Below are 25,658 nucleotides of genomic sequence, written 5' to 3' on the forward strand. Positions count from 1 at the left end.
AGAGTGTGGGCTCTTGAACCTGGAGACTGTGCCTCAAGAAGTTCAAGGACCTTGGGGGTACTTCTGCCCCAATCTCAGCACACTCTACCTCAATAGAGTGCCATTTTTTCCATTTCTACCACCAACCATCTTTTGGTCTCACTCACTGTGAGAAGTTGTTAATTTAGCACCAGCATAGCGCTGTAGGTCCATGCCCATTAGAATTTGAGTTGAAATTCTTTATGTGTGACCCAATGATGATGGCTTTGACCTTTCCAATGTTTTTGTGGAGGACATTGTAGCTCAGCCAGGACTCTGTATCAGGCTAAGCAGTCTGACAACATGCAGTCCATGGTGGGGTGGTGTTCTAGAGAGGTGGCAGAGAGGAAGAGCTGGGTGTTGCTAGCTAGCTCATGTCTTCAGTAGATGTTGTCAATTGGCAGCACATAGGTAAGGAAGAGGAGGGCCTAGGATCAATTGTTGGGAAGCTCCAGAGGTAATGGTGCAGGGGTGGAAAGGGAGATGTTCTGGCTAACATTGAATACTTAAGAATTGAACCAAGTGAGGGCTGTTCAACTGAGGTAGACAATGGGCGAGAGGTTTTGCATGAGGTGTAATCAACTTTGTCAAAGGTTTGCTGAGGGACCAAGAAGGATGAGAAGGGATAGTGCCTATGATCATAGTCACCAAGGGTGTCATTTGAGACTTTGATTGGGGCCATTTCTATACTGTGCAGACAGTTTCAATAATCTATACATCAGTACACTTACATTTTTATCCTGTTCTGTGCCTTGTAGATTAACACCGTTTACTTTATCACTTCTAGTGTTTATTCATCTTAAGGTAGTTTCATCACTTTGGTTTTGCTGATATTGAATTTAATGTGCCTTATCTGAGCTTCCCAATCTAGCAAGATCCCTTGGAACTGATCAGCCTGTTCTTGTTTGCCGCCTTGTTAAACCCACAATGCTATCCTCACCACTAATCAGGAAAACACATGGAAGTGGTGAGAATTGGTGCAGAACAACAGACTTGACAGGTGAAAAAAGAATGGCCAAAAAACAAGCTGTCATGTTTCTCAAGGCTCCACTTTAGAAAGTGCGTAGGTAGAGAAGTGAGAGAGCCACCATGAAGGAGGTCAGGCTGCGATAGGACAAAGCGAGCCTTCAGGGAAGCAGTGACCATTTTGTTGGGATATTGGGGAATTTTGGAGGACATGGGCTAACTGTTTCACACTGGCCTCCTATTTACCTGGTATTGCTGGTGCTTGCCTGGAATACTACAAACAAGCACTACCGAAGAATTTTTAGGAACATTTTACCTATGAGGAGCTTTCAAACCAGCTCCTCCCTACCTGATTAAAAAGCAAAGATCCAACTATTGGACCACTGAAGTTCAAACTGTAGTATTTAAAAAAGATTGAGCCACAGAATAACAGTTATTGTTAAAAGCAAAACAAGACTTGTATTCATGTAGCTCCTGGATGCCCCAAAGCACTAAACAGCAAATGAAATACTTCTGAAGTGTATTTTGCGCACAGCAAGATCCTACAAATAGCAATGTGAGAATGACCAGATAATCTTTTTTTTGTGATGTCGATTGAGAGATAAACATTGACCAGGACTCCAGGGAGAAGCCCTGCTCTTTGAAATAGTCCCATGGGATCTTTTACCCACATGTGACGGGCCTTATTTAACACCTCATCTGAAAGGTGGCACCTCTGATAGTGCAACACACCCTCAGTACTGCACTGGAACATCACACTTGAATTTTGTGTTCATGTCCTGGAGTGGGACTCAGACTCACACCTTCTGACTCAGAGATGAAAGTGCTAGCAACTGAGACACCCTTGGAATGGAAACAGGTTAAAAAAAGACTTGTTTTGACTCCATAAAGCATAAAATCATTTTTTTTAAGAGTAGGACGTAATAGAATTCAATATCTAAATAACAAGCTGCCCATTAACTCTGTAGAAAACGGAAAATTGTTATCATATGGTATTTTTAGAAGGTGCTGTGTTAGTGCAACCATCAGGGGGTTATCAGAGAATGCATTAACCACATGGTCTGAAGTGTAACTAATGCAGGTGTCACAAGAAATTGCTTTGTACTTTGCATTAGAGGAACACATGTTAATCCACAGTCAGGGGAGATATTGGAGACACCTCACTGATAATAACAGTTTTGGGCTCATTCCTTAATGAGGTACACAGAAGCTGGTTGCAAATAAATGAGATCTACTTTCTAAACTTGTGGAGAACTTTTTTCCAAAAATCTTTTTAATCGATAATCATTCTGACTGCAATGTGAAGCAGTACACAAACACTCTGTGACACCCAGACAGACCTGTGAACATACTTGTAATTATGAAATTCCCAAATAATCATTTGTTTTCTCTTGTGAGGCTTAAGTACCTAATCATCCCTGATCTTTAAAAAAATATATTCATTCATGGGATGCAGGTGTCACTGGCTGGGCCATTACTTATTGCCCATCTTTGGTTGCCCTTGAGAAGATGGCAGTGGGCAACCTTCCTGAACCTCTGTAGTGCCTGTGGCGTAAGTATTTCCACAGTGCTGTGCTGTGGGGTATTTTAATTGTTAGATAGGGAGTTCTGTGATTTTGACTTAACAATGTTGGAGTGGTGAGAAAGTTCCAGTTTAGAATTGTGTGAGAGCAGAGGGGAACTTGCAGGCAGTGGTGCTCCCATGTGTCTGCTGCTCTTGTCCTTCTAGGTGTTGGAGGGCATGAGTTTGCAAGGTGCTATTGAAAAAGCCCTGGCCAGTTGCTGCAATGTATTTTGTAGATTGTACACACTACTACCACATTACTCCAGTGGTGGAGGGAGTGAATGTTGAAGGTAATGGATGGGGTGCCAGTCAAATGGGCTGCTTTGTCCTGGATGGTGTCAAGCTTCTTGAGTGTTGTTGGGGCTGCACTCATCCAGAGTATTCCATCACACTCCTGACTTGTGCCTTGCAGATGGTAAATTTGAGGAATCAGGAATTGAATTACTCACTCCAGAATACCCAGTGCCTGATCTGTCCTTGTAGCTGCAATGTTTATGTTGCTGATCCAGTTAAAACTTTGATCAATAGTGACCCCCACTTTTGTTGATGGTGGGGAATTTGCCAATGGTAATGCCATTGATTGTCAAGGTGAGATTAGTGAATATGCTCATTTGTATGGTGCTACTTGTCACTTATCAGCCAAACCCTGGATGTTCTCCGGTTCAGCTGCACATTGGCACAGGCTGTTTCAGTATCTGGAAAGTTGAGAATGAACTAAATATTGCACAATCATCAACAAACATCCCTACTTCCAACCGTATGATAGAGGGGAAGTCATTGAAGAAGCAACTGAAGATAATTGGACCTTGATCCTTGGGAACTCCTATAGCGATACCCTAGGACTGAGATGATTGACCTTCAAAAACTACAACTAACTTCCTTTGTGTTAGGTATGCCCCCAACCAGTGGTGAATTTTCCCTCTGATTCCCATTGACTCCAATTTTACCAGGGCTTCTTGATGCTACACTCGGTCAAGTATTGCCTTGATCTCAGGGGCAGTCAGTCTCACCTCAGATAAAAGTTAAAAACTGCGGATGCTGGAAATCCAAAACAAGAATAAAAATACCTGGAAAAACTCAGCAGGTCTGACAGTATCTGCAGAGAGGAACACAATTAATGTTTCGAGTCTGTATGATTCTTCAACAGAACTAAGGAAAAATAGAAAAGAGGTGAAATATAAGCTGGTTTAAGGTGGGGTGGGACAAGTAGAGCTGGATAGAGGGCCAGTGATAGGTGGAGATAACCAAAAGATGTCATAGACAAAAGGACAAAGAGGTGTTGAAGGTGGTGATATTATCTAAGGAATGTGCTAATGGGTGACATTAAGGGTAGAAAGCAGGATGAGCAAGGTACAGATAGCCCTAGTGGGGGTGGGGTGGAGGGAAGGGATCAAAATAGGTTAAAAGGTAGAGATAAAACAATGGATGGAAATACATTTAAAAATAGGTGGGAAAAGAAAAATCTAAATAAATTATTGGAAAAAAGGGGGATCGGAAAGGAGGTGGGGATGGAGGAGAGAGTTCATGATCTAAAATTGTTGAACTTAATATTCAGTCCAGGAGGCTGTAAAGTGCCTAGTCGGAAGATGAGGTGCTGTTCCTCCAGTTTGCGTTGAGCTTCACTGGAACAATACAGCAGGCCAAGGACAGACATGTGGGCATGAGAGCAGGGTGGAGTGTTGAAATGGCAAGCGACAGGGAGGTCTGGGTGATGCTTGCGGACAGACCGAAAGTGTTCCTCAAAGCGGTCACCCAGTCTGCATTTGGTCTCTCCAATGTAGAGGAAACTGCATTGGGAGCAGCGAATGCAGTAGACTAAATTGAAGGAAGTGCAAGTGAAATGCTGCTTCACTTGAAAGGAGTGTTTGGGCCCTAGGACGGTGAGGACAGGGGAAGTAAAGGGCAGGTGTTGCACCTTCTGTGGTTGCACGGGAAGGTGCCGTGGGAGTGGGTTGAGGTGTAGGGGGTGATGGAGGAGTGGACTAGGGTGTCCCGGAGGGAACGATCCCTGTGGAATGCTGCTGGGGGGGTGTGAAGGGAAGATGTGTTTGGTGGTGACATCATGCTGGAGTTGGCGGAAATGGCGGAGGATGATCCTTTGAATGCGGAGGCTGGTGGGGTAATAAGTGAGGACAAAGGGGAGCCTATCTTTGTTCTGGGAGGGAAAGGAAGGTGTGAGGGCGGATGCGCAGGAGATGGGCTGGACACGGTTGAGGGCCCTGTCAAGCACTGTGGGTGGAAAACCTCAGTTAAGGAAGAAGGAAGACCTGTCAGAGGAACTGTTTTTGAAAGTAGCATCATCAGAACAGATGCGATGGAGGTGAATGAACTGAAAGAATGGGATGGAGTCCTTACAGGAAGCGGGGTATGAGGAGCTGTAGTCGAGGTAGCTGTGGGAGTCGGTAGGCTTCTAATGAATATTGGTGAACAGTCTATCACCAGAAATCCTGGAATCTAGTTCTTTTGTCCATGTTAGGATGAAAGCTGTACTGGGGTCTGGAGCAATGCTCCAATTGGAATCCAAACTGGCCATCGGTGATTCTTAGCATAAACTGAAAACGCTCACTGGTTGTTTCCAGTAACATGCTGCTTCTAGTCAAGAATGTGGAATCGAACAAGTGTTCAGTAAAGCATCTTACTTTCAGTTATTTCTTGTTCACAAGAAAACAGGGAGTGAGAAAAAGCCATTTGATCCATCTTCTCCTCATATACACCATGTGAAGCAAAGAAAGAAAGCCTTTATTTTACACCTTTCAGGTTTGTAGGGTGTCCCAAAGTGCTTTACAGCCAATGATGTACTTTTGACATTTTAGGACTGTTGTAAAGTAGGAGACATGACAGCCAATTTGTGCATAGGAAGGTCCCAGAAACAGCAACACAATTGTTCTTAGTGATGGTGGCTGAAGGAAGAATATTAGCCTGAACAGTAGGAAACCTCAAACAAAAACAGAATTACCTGGAGAAACTCAGCAGGTCTGGCAGCATCGGCGGAGAAGAAAAGAGTTGACGTTTCGAGTCCTCATGACCCTTCGACAGAACTTGAGTTCGAGTCCAAGAAAGAGTTGAAATATAAGCTGGTTTAAGGTGTGTGGGGGGGGCGGAAAGAGAGAGAGAGAGAGAGAAGTGGAGGGGGTTGGTGTGGTAGTAGGGACAAACAAGCAGTGATAGAAGCAGATCATCAAAAGATGTCACCAACAATAGAACAAAAGAACACATAGGTGTTAAAGTTGGTGATATTATCTAAACGAATGTGCTAATTAAGAATGGATGGTAGGGCACTCAAGGTATAGCTCTAGTGGGGGTGGGGAGAGCATAAAAGATTTTAAAATATTTAAAAATAATGGAAATAGGTGGGAAAAGAAAAATCTATATAATTTATTGGAAAAAAAACAAAAGGAAGGGGGAAGCAGAAAGGGGGTGGGGATGGGGGAGGGAGCTCAAGACCTAAAGTTGTTGAATTCAATATTCAGTCCGGAAGGCTGTAAAGTGCCTAGTCGGAAGATGAGGTGTTGTTCCTCCAGTTTGCGTTGGGCTTCACTGGAACAATGCAGCAAGCCAAGGACAGATATGTGGGCAAGAGAGCAGGGTGGAGTGTTAAAATGGCAAGCGACAGGGAGGTTTGGGTCATTCTTGCGGACAGACTGCAGGTGTTCTGCAAAGCGGTCGCCCAGTTTACGTTTGGTCTCTCCAATGTAGAGGAGACCACACTGGGAGCAACGAATGCAGTAGACTAAGTTGGGGGAAATGCAAGTGAAATGCTGCTTCACTTGAAAGGAGTGTTTGGGCCCTTGGACGGTGAGGAGAGAGGAAGTGAAGGGGCAGGTGTTGCATCTTTTGCGTGGGCATGGGGTGGTACCATAGGAAGGGGTTGAGGAGTAGGGGGTGATGGAGGAGTGGACCAGGGTGTCCCGGAGGGAGCGATCCCTACGGAATGCCGATAGGGGGGGTGAAGGGAAGATGTGTTTGGTGGTGGCATCAAACCTCCCCTGGTGTTCTTCAAAATAGTGCCACCTGTGATGGCAAATGGGGCATTGCGTTAACATCTCATCTGAAAGACAGCATTTCTGACAGTGCGCTCCTTCAGGAACCGGTGCAGGGCTATTTTCTCAACCTTCTGTAGGGGGATTTGAGCCCACAACCTTCTGCTACAGAGGCAGGAGTGCTACTCTGAGCTACAGTTAATCCAATCTACATTCCCTAGCCTAAATCCACCTCTTTATTTAAAATAATGCACACATATACATGGCCTTGAAAGGAGGTCTGGTGGTGCAGTAAATAGTGTCACTGTCTCGGGCTAGAATCTTAGATTCTTATTTTTATTAATCTTTCACAGGATGTGGGCATAGCTGGCTAGGCCAGCACTTATTGCCCATTCCTAAATGCCCTTGAAAAGGTGGTGGTGAGCCCCCTTCTTGAACTGCAGCAGTCCATGTGGTTTAGGTACACACACAGCACAGGATGATGCGTGGCTTGCAGGGGAACTTGCAGGTGACAGTGTTCCCATACGTCTACTACCCTTGTCTTTCTAGATGGTACAGGTCGTGGTTTGGAAGGTCGCTATCGAAGAAGCCTTGCTGAGTCTCAGCAGTGCATCTTGTAGATGATACCCACTGCTGACATTGGAGGAGGGAGTGAAGGTTTAAGATGATGGTTGTGGTTCCAGTCAATTAAGTTGCTTTGTCCTGGATGGTGTTGATCTTCTTTATTGTTGGAGCTGCACTCATCCAGGTAAGTGGAAAATATTATATGGCACTCCTGACTTGTTCATTGTTGATGGTGGACAGCTTCAGGAGTCAGGAGGTGAGTTACCTGCCACAGAATTCACAGCCTTTGACCTGCTCTTGTAGCCACAGTATTTATATGGCTAATCCAGTTCAGTTTCTGGTTAATGGTAACCCCCAGGATGCTAATAGTGGGGGATTCAACGGTGGTAATGCCATTGAATGTCAAGGGGAGATGGTTGGATTCTCTCTTGTTGTAGATGGTCATTGCAGATGGTCACTTGTACAGCATGAATATTACTTGCCAATTATCAGCACAAACATGAATGTTGTCCAGGTCTTAGTATCTGACGAGTCGTGAATGGTGCTGAACATTGTACAATCATCAACGAACATTCCCACTTCTGACCTTATGATGGAGGGAATGTGATTGATGGAGCAGCTGAAGATGGTTGGGCCTAGGACACTACTGTTAGGAACTCCTACAGTGATATCCTGGGGCTGAGATGATTGACCTCGAATAACTAGCTTCCTTTATGTTAGGTTTCCAACCAGTGGAGGGTTTTTGCCCTGATTCCCAATGATTCCAGTTTTGCTAAGGCTCCTTGATGCCACATTCGGCCAAATGCCTCCTTGATATTAAGGACAATATCAATATCAATCCTTGAGCTCAACTCATGTCCATGTTTGGGCCAGTCTGTAATGAGGTCAGGAGCTGAGTAGCCCTGGCGGAACCCAAACTAAGCGTCAGTAAGCAAGTTATTGCTAAGCAAATGCCGCTTGATAGCACTGTTGATGACCCCTTCCATTACTTTACTGATGATCGAGAGTAGACATTTTTATTCGTCCATGGAACATGGGCTTTGCTGGCCAGGCCAGAATTTATTGCCCATCCCTAATTGCCCATGAGAAGCTGGTGGTGAGCTGCCTTCTTCAACTGCTGCAGTCTAGGTGATATAGGTACATCCACAGTACTGTTGGGGGTGGGGGGGAGGTGGAATTCCAGGATTTTGACCCAGCGACAGTAACGGAATGGTGATATATTTCCAAGTCAGGGTGGTGAGTGGCTTGGAGGGGAACTTTCAGGTGGTGGTGTTCCCATCTATCTGCTGCCCTTGTCCTTCTAGGTGGTAGTGGTCATAGGTTTGGAAGATACTGTCAAAGGAGCCGTGGTGAATTCCTGCAGTGCATCTTGTAGATGGTACACACTGCTGCTACTGTGCTTCGGTGGTGGAGGGAGTGAATGTTGTGGATGTGGTGCCAATCAAGTGGGCTGCTTTGTCCTGGACCATGTCCAGCTTCTTGAGTGTTGTGGGACCTGCACTCATGCAGGCAAGTAGGGAATATTCCATCACACTCCTGACTTGTGCCTTGTAGATGGTGGACAGGCTTTGGGGAGTCAGGAGGTGAGTTACTTGCTGTGGCATTCCTAGCCCCTGACCTGCTCTTATAGCCATAGTATTTATATGACTTTTCCAACTCAGTTTCTGGTCAATGGTAACCCTCAGAATATTGATATTTGGGGATTCAATGATAGTAGTGCCATTGAATGTCAAGGGGCAATGGTTAGATTCTCTCTTGTTGGAGATAGTCATTGCCTGGCACTTGTGTGGCACGTATGCTACTAGCCACTTGTCAGCACAAGCCTGCATATTGCCCAGGTCTTGCTGCATTTGGACACGGTCTGCTTCTGTATCTGAGGAGTTGGAATGGTATTGCGCATTGTGTAATCATCAGCGAACATCCCCACTTCTGACCATATGATGGAAGGACGGTCATTGATGAAGCAGCTGAAGATGGTTGGGCCAAGGACACTACCCTGAGGAACTCCTGCAGTGATGTCCTGGAACTGAGATGATTGACCTGCAATGACCACAACCATCTTCCTTTGTGCTAGGTACAACTCTAAGTAGTGGAGAGTTTTCCCCCTGGGAAATGGGAATTGACTCCAGTTTTGCTAGAGCTCCTTGATGCCACACTTGGTCAAATGCAGCCTTGATGTCAAGGGCAGTTACTCTCACCTCAGCTTTGGAGTTCAGCTCCTTTTTCCATGTTTGAACCAAGGCTGTAATGAGGTCAGGAGCTGAGTGACCCTGGCGGAATCCAAACTAAGTGTCAGTGAGCAGGTTATTGCTAAGCAGGTGCCGCTTGATAGCACTGTTGATGACCCCTTCCATTACTTTACTGATGATGGAGCAGAGACTGATAATTGGCTGGGTTGGATTTGTCCTGCTTTTTGTGTACAGGACATACCTGGGTAATTTTCCACATTACCGGGTAGTTGCCAGTGCCATTGCTGTACTGGATCAGTTTGGCTAGGGGCATAGAAATTCTGGAGCACAAGTCCTCAGTAGTATTGCCAAAATGTTGTCAGGACCCATAGTCTTTGTAGTATCCAGTGCCTTCAGCCGTTTCTTGATATCACAAATAAAGAATCAAATTGGCTGAAGGATAGAATCTGTGATGCTGGGGACCTCTGGAGGAGGCTGAGATGGATTATTCACTTGGCACTTCTGGTTGAAGATTGATGCGAATGCTTCAGCCTTATCTTTTGTATTGATGTGCATCATTGAGGATGGGAATATTTGTGGATCCTCCTCCTCCAGTGAGTTGTTTAATTGTCCACCGCTATTCACAATTGGATACGACAGGACTGCAGAGCTTAGACCTGATCTGTTGGTTGTGGAATTGCTTAGCTCTGTCTATCACTTGCTGCTTATGCATTTTGGCACGCAAGTAGTCCTGTGTTGTAGCTTCACCACTTTCACACCTGACTTTTAGGTATGTCTGGTGCTGCTCCTGGCATGCCCTCCTGCAATCTTCATTGAACCAGGGTTGATCCCCTGGTTTGATGGTAATGGTAGAGTGGGGGATATGCCAGGCCTTGAGGTTACAGATTGTGTTTGTTTTCAATTCCATTTAGCACGATGGTAGTGCCATGCAACACGATGGAGGGTATCCTCAACGTGAGGATAGGACTTCATCTCCACAAGTCACTCCTAACAATACTGTCATGGACAGATACATCTGCAGCAAGCAGGTTGGTGAGGTTGAGGTCCAGTATGCATTCCCCTCTTGTTGATTCCCTCACCACCTGCCGCAGACCCAGTCTAGCAGCTATGTTCTTTAGGACTCAACCAGCTCGGTCAGTATTGGTGCCTCTGAGCCACTCTTGGTGATGGACATTGAAGTCCCCCACCAAGAGTATATTCTGCACCCTTGCTAGCCTCAATGCTTCCTCCAAGTGGTGTTCAACATGGAGGAGCACTGATTCATCAGCTGAGGGAAGGCGGTAAGTGATAATCAGCAGGAGGTTTCTTTGCCAAATTTTGACCGGATGCATGAGAATTCATGGGGTCCAGAGTTGATGTTTAAGACTCCTAAGGGCACTCCACCCTGACTGTGAACCACTGTGCCGCCATATCCGGTGGATCTGTCCTGCGGTCGGACAGGACATACCCAAAAATGATGATGGTGGTGACTGGGACATTATCTGTAAGACATGATTCTGTAAGTATGACCAAGTCAGGCTATCGCCTGACTAGCCTGAGTAGTCAGTGGGACAGTGCTCTTGATTTTAGCACATGCCCGTAGATGTTAGTGAGTACAACTTTGCAAGGTTGACAGGTCTGGGTGTGTCGTTATTGTTTCCAGTGCTGAGGTCATCCAGTTTCATTCTCATTGACTTTACAAGTCAATGAGTTTGTTACAACTGAGTGGCTTGCTAGGCCGTTGCTGTGGACCTGGAGTCACATGTAGACCAGACCAGGTAAGGATGGCAGATTTCCTTCCCTAAAGGGTATTAGTGAACCAGATGGACTTTTTACATCCATCGACAATAATTGCCATGCTCTAAATATCAGATATATTAATTGAATTTAAATTTCACCACCAGCTGCCATGGTGGGATTTGATCATCCATGCAAATCTTTTCAATACCTTCACTGACTCTAAATTCTTTTTGAGAGACCTAACTTTTTTTTTGTTTCCTCTTCAATTTTCTCAACTCAACCCTATATCTGAGGGGTTAAATTCCTTAATAGGTTGCCGTTCCGCAGATGCCAATACCTAAATTAAGGGTTTTTAGCTACACATAGTCCCTGCCGGGGAGCTAAACCAGATTAGCCATTCAGACTTGTTTTGTTCCTGATATTCATGGCTCAAAGACCATCTTCATGTCTCCAGAGCATTAGCCTGGGCCTCTGGATTACACTTACAGTGACATTACCACTACACCTTCTCCCCCTTGGAGTCCCAGCACACACACACACATGCACGCATGCCCATGTGTACGCACACAAAAACACACACATACACACACACTCTCTCTCTTCTGGATAATCTCTATCAATGTAGGAGTAGAGGTAGACCCATGGTTCCTGCCGCAGACTGTCCAGACTCTTGATTGAAAGTGCCACCTCTGACTCAGAGGTGATAGTAGTAGCACTGATCCAAGGCTGACATCGATTTTGCAGCCGGAGAGAGCGTTTTGCCTGGAAATTGGAGATATTGTTAGATTGCTCTCATATTTCAATAAATGCACCTGCTTGTCTCAAGCAAGAGTTCATTGTCTGCAGCCAAATGGCAGAGGCAATGTCCATCATTGATAAATGGGGCAGATCTGGCTTTAAAAGTCTCTGTTACTATTTTATAGAGCAAGTGCCCTGTGAATGGATGCACATCGGGTCTGAGGGATGGGAAGATGGTCTTTGAGCCATGAACATCAGGAACAAAACAGGTCTGAATGGCTAATCTGGTTTAGCTCCCCTGGCAGGGACTATGAGTAGCTGAAAAACCCTTAATTTAGGTATGGCATCTGCGGAATGGCAAACTATTAAGGAATTTAACCCCTCAGATTTAGGGTTGAGCTGAGAAAATTGAAGAGGAAACAAAAAAAAAGGTCAGGTCTCTCAAAAAGAATTTAGAGTCAGTGAAGGTGTTGAAAAGATTTGCAAGAATGATACCAAAACTGAGCGCTTATATCTATCAGGGAAGACTGAATAGGCCGGAGCTGTTTTCTCTAAAAAATGGCAGCGCTGACAGGTTGATGCAGGAAGAAGGAGTAGAAGGATTCACAGATAGAATTAGATGAAGTAAAGTGGAAGAAGGCTCATGTGGAGCGTAAACACCTGCATCAGCCAGTTGGGTTGAATGGCCTGCTTCTGTGCTGTAAATTCTATGTATGATAATACATAGTAAAGCTTGAAGTTGCCTAAGAGAGCTACGTTCTGCAGACTCATTGATGACACTGGCAACTCAAATTCCTATTACTCATGTATTACGAAAGCATTACTGAAAGTGCGATGCTGAGCAAGTTGTGGAATTGCACAATTTTAACCACATGTAATATTTAAACAAATCTAATGAACAACCCTCTTTCAAACAGTTTTAAAACTGGTAAGTGTGATCCACTTTTTGTATATGATGGCAAGAGTGAATGACTACTTCACTCAGCTAGACAGTTGCTGTGTAGCAGTGGATTAGGTGGCACAATGGGTTTGGCAGCGTCTCCTTTCACTGGGGTTTGGTCTTCGGTCTCACCCAGACTGGCAAAGAGAAAGTTTCTTCAATCTACTAGTTGAAAGAGTTCTCAAAGCTGTTCTGTCATCCAATTGAATCATGATTGATCTACCTCTCAAGTCCATTTAATGGCCTTTGCTTGACAGCTCTTGAAACTCTCACCTTACAAAAATCAATCTCAATCTTGAACTGTCCCAATATTCACAGCTTTTTGAGGGAGAGGGGTTGAGATTTATATTATCATTTGTGTGAAGGAGTGCATCCTGATTTCATCCTAAATGACCTTGCTCTAATTTCAAGATTTTGGCCCCTTTCCTGGATTTCCCCACCAGATGAAATAGTTTGTCCGTATCTACCCTATCAAATCATTTTAAAGTCCTTGATTGGATCATGTCTTAACCTTCTAAGCTCAAAGGAAAGATACCAAGTTTGTGAAAACTGATATCAAATTTTAATCCTTTAAGCAAGGCTTGGCCAACCTTTCACTTGGTTGAGGTGGGGGGGGGTGGGGGTCACATTTCCATTTTTTTCTCACTCAAAGGGTTGCTGAGCAAATTTCGGAAAGATATGTTTGGCACAACATTAAATATGAATTTCAAAATAAAATTGAGATATGAAGAAAATAAAGCAATGTCAAAGCAATAAACCGACAATTAAAAAGAGGAATTAATAAAATTCACCATTAGAGTGTGAGAGGGACAGAGTCTGTTTGTCTGCCTCACTCCCAATGTCTTGGTGCTCACTGCGAGAGGGCCAGACACACACGCTCCCATACTCACTCACACACTCTCTCTGCACTTGCTAAACCTCTTTTTCCACAGCACACTTGCTGCCGCCAGTGTTGTTGGATCTTCAATCACAGATTGTGTCTCTCTCCCACATTTGCTGCTGATAGACTCACTCATAACCCAATAGGATTATATTCACTGGAGTTCAGAAGAATGAGGGGGGATCTCATAGAAACCTATAAAATTCTAACAGGACTAGACAGGGTAGATGCAGGAAGAATGTTCCCAATGGTGGGGGAGTCCAGAACCAGAGGTCACAGTCTGAGGATACGGGATAGACCATTTAGGACTGAGATGAGGAGAAATTTCTTCACCCAGAGAGTGGTGAGTGGAATTCATTACCACAGAAAGTAGTTGAGGCCAAAACATTGTATGTTTTCAAGAAGCTCTTGGGGCGAAAGGGATCAAAGGTTATAGGGAGAAAGTGGGAGCAGGCTATTGAGTTGGATGATCAGCCATGATCATAATGAATGACAGAGCAGGCTTGAAGGGCCAAATGGCCTACTCCTGCTCCTAGTTTCTATGTTTCTATGTTAAACATGAGAGAGGAATGGCCTGTGATTGGAGGAGCAGTTTCTTTCAGAATCCTCCACTCCACTTACTGGCAAATTGGAGGCCACATCTGGCCCACAGGCCGTGCATTGGACAAGCCTTGGTATCTCTCTGGCGAATCTGCACTGTGCTTCTTTCAAGAGCAATTGAACTTTTCTGAGGGTCAATGCCAACAATGAATACTATTCTCCATATGTTGTTTGATCAAGACCAATGGAAATTTTCCTATTCACTTCATCAAAATCCCTTATTTTTGAACACCCTTTATCAATCCTCCTCTTAAGCTTCTCTGTTCCAGCAAAAAGGACTGCAGTTACTTCTCTTAGATCTTCTCATAATTAATGCTTCTCATTCCTGGTATTAGTAAATATTTTATGCACCCTCCTCTTGGCTTTGATGACCATAGCTTGTATTTATATGATGTTTTCAACATAGTAAAATGTCCCACGATGAACCACATAAGGGGATATTAGGCTGGGTGACCAAAAGCTTAGTCAAAGAGGTAGGTTTTAAGAAGGACATAGAGGTAGAGAGGTGGAGAAATTTAGGGAGGGAATTCCAGAGAACATAAGAACTTAATAGGAACAGGAGTCAGCCATTTTCCCTGTCAAGCTTGACCTGCCATCTGATTGTGACCTTGATTCCTCTTAGAGAGAAGAAATTCCTCCTTGTTTCCATCTTAAATGGGAGATCCTTTAGCTTGAAACTGTGCCCTCTAGTTTTAGATTAGCCCTCGAGGCGAAACATTCTCTCAGCATCTGTCTTGTCAAAATTCCTCAGAATCTTATATGCTTCAATAAGTTCAACTCTCATTCTTCTAAACCCCAATGGGTACAGGCACATCCTGCTCAACCTTGCCTCACAACACAATCCCTTCACCCCAGGAATCAACCTAGTGAACCTTCTCTGAACTGCTTCCAATGCAAGTATATCCCTCCCTAAATCAGGAGACCAAAACTGTACACAGAGCTCCAGGTGTGGTTCACCAAAGCTATGTACAATTAGAGCAAGACTTCCCCTTGCAGTAAAGACCAACATTCCATTTGCCTTCTTAATTACTTTCTTTACCTGAATGCTGACTTTTTGTGATTCATGTGTGAGAACAACCAGATCCCTCTGTACCGCAACATTTTGCACTCTCCCTCCACTTAAATAATATTCTGCTTTTCTATTCTTCTTACCAAAGTGGACAATCTCACATTTTCCCACATTATACTGCTTGGGACCCAGGCAATGGAAGGCACATAAAGTAGGGTACCCCAAATGGACACAATATTCTATCTACAGCTGAACTCTGATTTATGTAAATGTAGCTGTACCTCTTTGCTTTCGTAGGGGAGACTGTGGCATAGTGGTAATGTCACTGGACTAGTGATCCAGAAGCCTGGACTAATGCTCTAGGGACATGGGTTCAAATGTCATCATAGTATCTGTTGGAATTTAAATTTGGTTAAATTTTTAAAAATCTGCAATAGAAAGCTAGTCTCAGGAATAGTGACCATGAAACTCTGGCCTGAATTTTTCCCTTAGTGGGAGCGGGCAGGGATGGTAGGGGAGCCACCTGCCACCCGCTATTGGCTCCGCACAGCGATTTCACGCATGGATTGTAAGTGGTAGCACTGAGCTATCTGTGTGGGCGGGGGGAGGAGGGAGAGCGGGCCCGGAGCTGCCTTAGGGAGATTGAAGTGCTTTTAAAAAAAAAAGTCATTAAAAACTTAATGAAACATGTCCCCTCATGTGACTGTGTTGCACATGAGATGTGACATGTTCTTAATTTCAAAAGAAAGTTTTTATTTAATTTATAATAGCTTTAGGAAACCTCATCCCGCTCGCGGATGAGGTTTCCTAAAAAATATAAAGGGCGCGTGGCCTTTTTGCCGACCCGCCAACCGTTAATGAGCTCATTAATGGCCTTAATAGGCCTTTCAATTATTGGCGGGCGTACAGCCGACTCTGGGGTGCGCACAGCCGACTCTGGGGTGCGCCTGCCAAGCGAAACATCACGAAACAGTGTGATGACATTGGAATGCACGCCTGATGTCATCGCATTTCATTTTACGTTCAGGTGTGTCGGGTGCATGCCCGCACGCCGAAGGTAAAATTCTGGCCTATCATGGATTGTTGTAAAAACTCATCTGGTTCACTAATGCCCTTTAGGGAAGGAAATCTGCCATCCTTACCTGGTCTGGCCTACATGTGAGTCCAGATCCACAACAATGTGGTTGACTCTTAATTGCCCTCAGAAATGGCCTAGCAAGCCATTCAGTTCAAGGGAAATTCAGGATGGGCAACAAATGCTGGTCTTGCCAGCAATGCCCACATCACATCACAGAATAAAGAAAAGCTCTATTTTATTTTTAAAATACGTTATGTCAGAATGCTCTAAAACTGGAGGTACAATTCAAGCATTTCTCTTGTGAATATTTTGATTATGGTAGTCACAGACTAGTGTTTAAACTGATAGTTAACGCAAAGATTGAGCCAGACCACTCAGGTAGCACAAACAACATACATAGCAAGAATGAGGTAACTGTTGTTTCTGATGTACTTGATACTCTGAAACTGATACTGTGGGTAGGAAGGCTGTGGGTGCAGCACTTATGGAGCACCTAAAGTCAGACAGGCGTTGGAGTTTGCTGTGGTTCAACTTCTGGTCGATTTTAAAAATTCTGATTCTAAATGTCAAAATTTCCACTGCCTGAATTTAGAGTAGCTTTTTGGCTCCCAAACACTCAATGAGTCACCCGTTTGTGGTGAAGTGGATAACTTCACTGCTGTTTTATATTCTGGCCAAAGATCTGCAATTTGCTTCCTAGTGCAAATCAGCTATTCTGCAAATGGATGAACACAGTTCCCAAAATATAGCACTACAAAATCTCTTCGCAAATACAGTGGAGCTTCCAAGTTTATAGCATCTGCCATTTGTACCTCTTAACACTGCCCTCCCCATCCCCTACCCACCCTTTAAAGTGGTTTATAAACACCAAGGGAGAATCTAACTACACCGGTGAGAAATACCACCACAAAGTTGTTACAGGTTATTGGAACCGCTTATAGTGTGCAACAGAAGCGATGAATGAAAAGAGCTAATGGGTGATTATTTTCGGAGAGTATAGACTAGCATAAATTGGCTATGACATGATTTTGCAATGCTAGTAAACATTTAAAAAGATGGATTCCTCCGTGTTACCATTGGTTGCGAGGGAAAGACCGTTTCATTTGAAAGGGCTACACTTCTAATACTATGGGGACTGAGTGGTGCCCTAGCGAGCAAATTCAGCTCAATCTGATGTAAAATCTCCTCCCAGTGAAGGTTGCACACTGTCTTTAGTGAAATAAGTGGGGGATCTCCACCCTAATGAATATTAATCTACATGATCAAACTGCCCAAGACTCAGCACAAGCTAGCAAATCCATATGTGGGAAGTGGAACATCTAACATTGGTTTAGTCAACATTGCTTTGCTAAGGTTGCAGTTAGAATCATAGAATGGTTACAACAAAGAAGGAGGACATCCCTCTGCAAGAGCCACTCAGCTACTCCTGTTCCTATGTCACTTCTCTGTACCCCTGAAAATTGTTTCTCTTCAGATAATTATTCAATTCCCTTTGAAAGGACATGATTGAATCTGCCTCCACGACACTCACAGACAGTGCATTCCAGACCCTGTCATTCCAGTCACAATAGACGTAAGGCCATACCTCTCTATACCCCCTTCCTACCTGCAAGCCCTCCACATACAACCATCCATACTCTCTCAATGCCCCATATTCTCCATGCCTCCTTCATTCCCCAATACATCCTCCATGGCCAATCACTGAGTATCCAGGATGTACAAAATTCATGAACTACATAATAACACTGGGGAATCTTTGAAATGCTCAGGAAATGTAAAGAAAAGCAACCATTCAAACCCAAGTTAAAAATGTCCCCCTGAGAAGCTCATAAAACTGTCAATCAAATACACTTCTATTAAATGTCCCTTGAAAAAATATTCTTTCATCTAAAGTGCTCATTAATCTGTCAAAATAAACAAACACAGCAATTCAAAAACCTTTTAATTTAATCCTATTAGCCACTCATAAAACTGTCAATCAAAGAAAGTACACAGTCCGCTGAACAGCTGTGTAAACAACTCCTGCACTAAATCCATTAGTGGGGGCTTGGAACTCAGCCAAGCATTCATAATGGGATTACATTACGTAGCTGAATAACAGACCCTTTAGAGACAATAGATTCTTTGAAGTTGCCTGACCAGATGTCCTGCCATCTGCTCCTTTTTTTGAAAGGCTCAGTGGAATTTCAATCAAAGAAGTCTGGCAACTGTTCAGTTTTTTCAAAGTCTGTGAAGATCTCTGGACTCTCAAACAGTGTAAATCTCAAACCACAGTGTGCAGGTGACCTATTTAAATCAAATTATCAATATTTACTTGTCAAAAGATTCCTGACTCCACAGCAGACTTCCCTCAATGTTCATGAATTGATTTACCTGCCACACTTCCCACAGTCTTTAGGAACCAATCCAACTCAACAAAATTATCAACGTCAGGGAAAAGTGGATTTGCTGTAGGCATTTTGGTGACCCTGACGTTACTCTACCTGAGCATCAGGTCGTGTCCTGGCACATTTCCCATCCTGTGGAAAATGGCATCCATTGGGAATTGGCTAAGTATAAATTTGAGACCCTGCCAAGTTTGGGCCTCCTGACATGGGCTCAGCCAACATCAGGAAGAGAAAATCCAACTCTATATTTTCAAAATACTGAATGACGGGAAACAGAGTAGTGGTGAATGGCTGTTTTTCGGACTGGAAGAAGGTCTATAGTGGAGTTCCACAGGGTTGATATTAGGACAAATGCTTTTCTTCACTACTTTATTGACCTAGACTTGGGTGTACAAAGCACAATGAAAATTGGAAGTATTGTGAACTGTGAGGCTTCAAAAGATAGGCTGGTGGAATGGGCTGATATTAGGCAGTTGAAATTTAATGCAGAGAAGTGTGAAGTGACATATTTTGGTAGGAAGAACAGGAGGGTCAATATAACATAAATGATTCAATTCTAAAGGGGGTGCAGGTGCAGAGGGACCTGGGGGTATATGTGGACAAATTATTAAAGGTGGCAGGACAGGTTGAACAGATGAACATAAGACCATAAGAAATAAGAGCAGGAGTAGGCAATTTGCCCCCTTGAACCTGCTTCACCATTCAATAAGTTTATGGCCTTAATTCCACTCCCCTGCCTTCCCCCAATACCCTTGACTTCCTTGTACATCACAAATCTGTCTGATTCAGCTTTGAATATATTCAATGACTTAGCCTCCAGTCATTGGACTGGATAGAGAATTCCAAATATTGACAATCCTCTGAAAGGAGAAATTTCTCCTCATCTCTTTCTTAAATGGAGGGCCCTTATTTTGAAACTGTGCCCTTTAGCTCTAAACTCCCTAATGAGGGGAAACATTCTCTCAGCGTCTACCCTATCAAGCATCCTCAGAAATTTTTATGTTTCAATAAGATCACCTTTCATTCTTCTAAACTTCAATGAGTGTAGGATGAACCTGCTCAACCTTTTCTCATAAGAAACCCCTTTATCCCAGGAATCAACCTAGTGAACCTTCTCTGAACTGCCTGCAATGCACCATTATCCCTCCTTAAATCAGGAGAGCAAAACTGTACACACTACTCCATGTGCAGTCTCACCACTTCCTTGGACAGTTGTAGCAAGATTTGTCTAATTTTTAACCCGTCCCCCCTTGCAATAAAGACCAACATGCCATTTGCCTTCCTAATTACCTGCTGTACCTGCATGCTAACTTTTTGTGATTCATGAACAGGGTTGCCCAGATCCCTCTGTCCCACAGCATTCTGTAGTCTGCAGTTGAGAAAACAGTTAGAGATACACACAGGATTCTGGGCTTTATTAATAGGGGCCTAGAGTACAAAACCAAGCAAGTTATAATGAACCTTTACAAAACACTGGTTCAGCCTCAAATGGAGTATTGTGTCCGATTCTGGACATCGCACTTTAGGAAGGATGTGAAGGCGTTGGAGAGGGTGCAGAATGATTTACAAGAATGGTTCTGAAGATGAGAGCTTTAGTTACATGGACAGATTACCGCAGCGGAGACTTCTGACAGGAGAGGTTGAGAGGAAATTTGATGGAGGTCTAGACAGGGTAGATAGGGAGAAACTGTTCCCATTGGTGGAATGATTGAGAACGAGAGGACTCCAATTTAAGGTGATTGCCAAAAAATGCAATGGCACCATTTTACACAGCGAGTGGTTATGACCTGGAATGCACTGCCTGAGAGTGAGGCGGAGGCAGATTCAATCATGGCTTTCATAAGGGAATTGGATAATTATCTGAAGAGAAAAAAATGCAAAGTTAGGGAAAAAGGACAGGGGAATGGAACTAGCTGAGTAGCTCTTCCAGGGTATTGCCAATGATAAGATGGGCTGAATGGCCTCCTTATGTGCTTTTAACCTATGATTTAAAAATATATTACCTATACCATCATAGTTAACATATGGTAAAGTACCACCTCTGGCTGCAACCATTGCTTCTGTGGGTTATGTAGTTGTCCATTACATGGCTGCTCATGTTTTAGATATGTTGAGAGGTACAAGGCCAAAGGCTGCATCCAATAGGTTTTAGATTGTGGGACTACAAAAGAGTCAATGATCTTTATTGTTAAAATAAATTCTGCACTGGTTTTAGTTTCACTGGAATTGAACAGTTTTCTGAAGTGATGGTTAAAACAGCACAGTGCCTCAGCCCACAGAGAGGACCACGTGGCTAAACAGCACCGTCAGTTAAAGTATGTGGTTTGGATACAGAGGGACATTGTGAAAAGATGTGCATTTTGTTCTTCTGACGCGCGATTGACCTGTCTAGGCTGGACATATGTTCTTTCGGGCTTACTGTAACCAGACTGCCAAAATAAAAAAGATTTGTTGCCCCAAGGTAAAATGAAAGGAAATTCTAATTACTTGCATTATAGAAATTGTTGATGTTTAGTGTGGTGCATAATGTATTGGAAACAGTTCACTAGTCGGAGCTGATGTCAATCACAGATGAATCTGTACATTGACATTTTCAAAATACATTGTGGGGCAGATGGCCTTTCCTGTGATGTTGGCAGCAGTAATAGAATATGAAATCTCTGCTGTCTGAAGGTATGGTTCACTTGCTACAGTGATTTCATCACTTTGTTACCCAACATTTTGTTGCGTTTTATTGCTACAGAAGTGACCTTTGTTTGTTAATATTTTTAAGAAACCTACGTTCTTATGGTAAAAAATTTGTTTTAACTTATTGAAGTTGGCAGGTATGATGTGGTGGGCATCACGGAGACATGGCTACAAGGGGATCAAGACTGGGAGCTAAATATCCAAGGATATACATTCTATCGAAAAGATAGGCAGTTGGCAGAGGGGATGGGGTTGCTTTGTTAGTAAGAAATGAAATTAAATCGATATTAATAAATGACGTAGGGTCAGATGATGTAGAATCTGTGTGGGTAGAGTTGAGGAACCGCAAAAGTAAAAAAAAAGCATAATGGGAGTTATGTACAGGCCTCCGAACAGTAGTCAGGATGTGGGGCACAAGATACACCAGGAGATAGAAAAGGTGTGTAAGAAAGGCAAAGTTACAGTGATCATGGGGGATTTCAATATGCAGGTAGACTGGGAAAATCAGGTTGGTAGTGGATCCCAAGAAATGGAGTTTGTGGAATGTCTACGAGATGGCTTTTTGGAGCAGTTTGTGATGGAGCCCACTAGGGAACAGGCAATTCTAGATTTACTGATGTGTAATGAGGCAGATTTGATAAGGGAAATTAAGTTGAAGGAACCCTTAGGAGGAAGTGACCATAATATGATAGAAGTTATCCTGCAATTTGAAAGGATAAAGCTGGAATCAGATGTAACGGTATTACAGTTGAATAAAGGCAACTACAGAGGCATAAGGGAGGAGCTGGCCAGAATCGACTGGGAGATGAGCCTAGCAGGAAAGACAGTGGAACAGCAATGGCAGGAGTTTCTGGGAGTAATTTGGGAGACACAGCAAAAATTCATCCCTAGGAAGAAGAAGCATACTAAAGAGAGGACGAGGCAACCATGGCTGACAAGGGAAGTCAGGGACAACATAAAAGCTAAAGAGAAAGCATACAATGCAGCGAAAAGCAATGGGAAACCAGGGGATTGGGAAGCCCACAAAGACCAACAGAGGACAACTAAAAAAGAAATAAGGAGGGAGAAGATTAAATATGAGGGTAAACTAGCCAGTAATATAAAAGAAGATTGCAAGAGTTTTTTTTAGATATATAAAGGATAAGAGAGGCAAAAGTGGACATGGGCTGCTGGAACATGACCCTGGAGAATTAGTAGTGGGGAACAAAGAAATGGCAGAGGAACTGAATAGGTACTTTGCATCAGTCTTCATGGTGGAAGACACGAGTAACATCCCCAAAATTCAAGAGAGTCGGGGGGCAGAGATGAGTATGGTGGCCATTACCAAGGAGAAGGTGCTAGGAAAACTGAAAGGTCTGAAGGTGGTTAAATCACCTGGACCAGATGGATTACACCCCAGAGTTCTGAAGGAGATAGCTGAAGAGATAGTGGAGGCGTTAGTGGTGATCTTTCAGGAATCACTGAAGTCAGGGAGGCTCCCAGAGGACTGGAAAATCACTAATGTAACCCCCCATGTTTAAGAAGGGATTGAGGCAAAAGACGGGAAATTACAGGCCAATTAGCCTGACCTCAGTTGTTGGTAAGATTTTGGCGTCCATTATTAAGGATCAGATTTCAGAATACTTGGAAGTGCATGATAAAATAGGGCAAAGTCAGCATGGTTTCATCAAGGGGAGGTCATGCCTGACAATTCTGTTAGAATTCTTTGAGGAGGTAATGAGTAGGTTAGACAAAGGAGATCCAATGGATGTTATCTACTTGGACTTCCAGAAGGCCTTTGACAAGGTGCCGCACAGGAGGCTGCTCAGTAAGATAAGAGCCCATGGTGTTAGAGGCAAGGTACTAGCATGGATAGAAGATTGGCTGATTGGCAGGAGGCAGAGAGTGGGGATAAGGGGGTCCTTCTCAGGATGGCGGCCGGTGACTAGTGGAATTCCGCAGGGGTCAGTGTTGGGACCACAACTTTTCACTTTATACATTAATGATCTAGATGAAGGAACTGAGGGCATCCTGGCTAAGTTTGCAGATGATACAAAGATAGGTGGAGGGACAGATAGTATTGAGGAGGTGGGGAGGCCCCAGAAGGATTTGGACAGGTTAGGAGAATGAGCAAAGAAGCGGCAGATGGAATATAATGTGGGGAAATGTGGGGTCATGCACTTTGGTAGGAAGAATAGAGGCATAGACTATTTTCTAAATGGGGAGAGAATTCAGAAATCTGGAGTGCAAAGGGACTTGCAACTCTTAAGGTTGACTTGCAGGTTGAGTTGGTACTTAGGAAGGCAAATGAAATGTTGGCATTTATTTTGAGAGGACTAGAATACAAAAGCAGGGATGTACCGCTGAGGATTTATAAGGCTCTGGTCAGACCACATTTAGAATATTGTGAGCAATTTTGGGCTCCGTATCTCAGGAAGGATGTTCTGGCCCTGGAGAGGGTCCAGATGAGGTTCACGAGAATGATCCCAGGAATGAAAGGCTTAACATATGAGGAACGTTTGAGGACTCTGGGTCTATACTCGATGGAGTTTAGAAGGATGAGGGGGGATCTGATTGAAACTTACAGAATACTGAAAGGCCTGGAAAGAGTGGACGTGGGGAAGATGTTTCCATTAGTAGGAGAGACTAGGACCCAAGGGCACAGCCTCAGAGTAAAGGGAAGACCTTTTAGAACAGAGATGAGGAGAAACTTCTTTAGCCAGAGAGTGGTGAATCTATGGAATTCATTGCCACAGAAGGCTGTGGAGGCCAGGTCATTGAGTGTATTTAAGACTGAGATAGATAGGTTCTTGATTGGTAAGGGGATCAAAGGTCACGGGGAGAAGGCGGGAGAATGGGGTTGAAAAACATATCAGCCGTGATTGAATGGCAGAGCAGACCCGATGGGCCGAATGGCTTAATTTCTACTCCTATGTCTTCTGGTCTTATGGTCAAGTTTTGGTGTAAAAAAGGCTTGTTTTAAATCAGGGCTGACTTCCTATGATTAGATCGCCATGGCCTGCTCTTATAACTGTTACAGCTAGGCTTGGTGGCTCAGTGAATCTCTAGAGGTTACAATGCTGAAGGCCCAACCAAAGATTGTTAGAACTGCGTCCCTTGGTTTGTCTCTACTTGCAACCAAATTGCCTCACTTGTGATGAATCTTTTCATCCCTTTGGGAGGTCGGTGATAAACATTTCTTTTGCAAAAAGTATGTTCTCAGTTATGGAGAAGGAATTCATAGAGCTGTACATGATATAAAGTGGGATAGAAAAGATTAGTCTGTAGCATTATTTCAAGATAAATTATGACTGTAACACAAGGGAACATAGGTATGAACTAGCAAAAGGCAAGTTCAGGATGGGTATCAGGAGTGTATTGTTTTGCACGGTGATAAATAATCTTAAATGGAGTTTTCTGGTAGGTACTGGAGGCAAAACCTCTGGAGCCATTCACAAGGCAGTCAGATGTTTTAATGGTGGGCCAGTAAAGCCTGGAGATTCAGTGTCATCTTTCTGATTTTCAGCCAGGGAGAATGAGAAAAAGGTTTAAAATTTGTTGTGTCAGATCTTGCCCACTTCTACAGCCATCTGATGCTCTGTTGTAATATTCAATGGATGGTGGAAGTGCCTGCTCATTTTTGGGTGTGGACGTGTAAATGAAACGATATTGATGCAATGGCTATGTGCACACCATTTTCCATTGCTGCTACTTCAATTACCTTGAGCCTTAACCATGTCCGTATAAAATTCAGTAGTGGGAGTACAGTTTGCGATGAGGGTCAAAGACGATGGCTTCAGTCTTCCGAATGCAACTGGAGGAAATTGGGTCTCATCCAAGTTTGGATGCCGGACAGGCAGTGTGACAGCACAGAGGCAGATTTTGGAGTTGAGGGAGATGGTGATGAGGTACTTCAATTTTACACATGGATGCTGACCCTGTGTCCGCAGGTGATGTTGCCAATGGACAGCATGTAGATTATTAAGAGGAGAGGGCCACGAGTAGATTCTAGGGGGACATATGAGGTAACAGTGTAACAAGCCTGGAAGATGCTGAGGGAGCAAAGAGTGGAACCAAGAGAGGGAAGACCCACAGGGGTCAGGGAAGGATGCTGAAGTCGAATGCAGAGCAATTGAGTGGGACAAGGGGGAATAACTATAGTTGTTTGAGTGCTGTGGGAGGTGTTGCAAACACAATTAGAGGGATTCAAACAGGGAGCAAGAATAGAAATGAGCATTACTTTTCATGGTAACGACACATTGGAGCAGTATTAATGTGAATTAGGTAACATGAAGGCAGGCGCTTTCCTGGATTAAGGGAGGGAAAATGAATGAATGATTCAGAAAAAGCCCGATGAAC

The sequence above is a fragment of the Carcharodon carcharias genome, chromosome 1, assembly GCF_017639515.1.
Source record: "Carcharodon carcharias isolate sCarCar2 chromosome 1, sCarCar2.pri, whole genome shotgun sequence".
Taxonomy (NCBI): Eukaryota; Metazoa; Chordata; class Chondrichthyes; order Lamniformes; family Lamnidae; genus Carcharodon; species Carcharodon carcharias.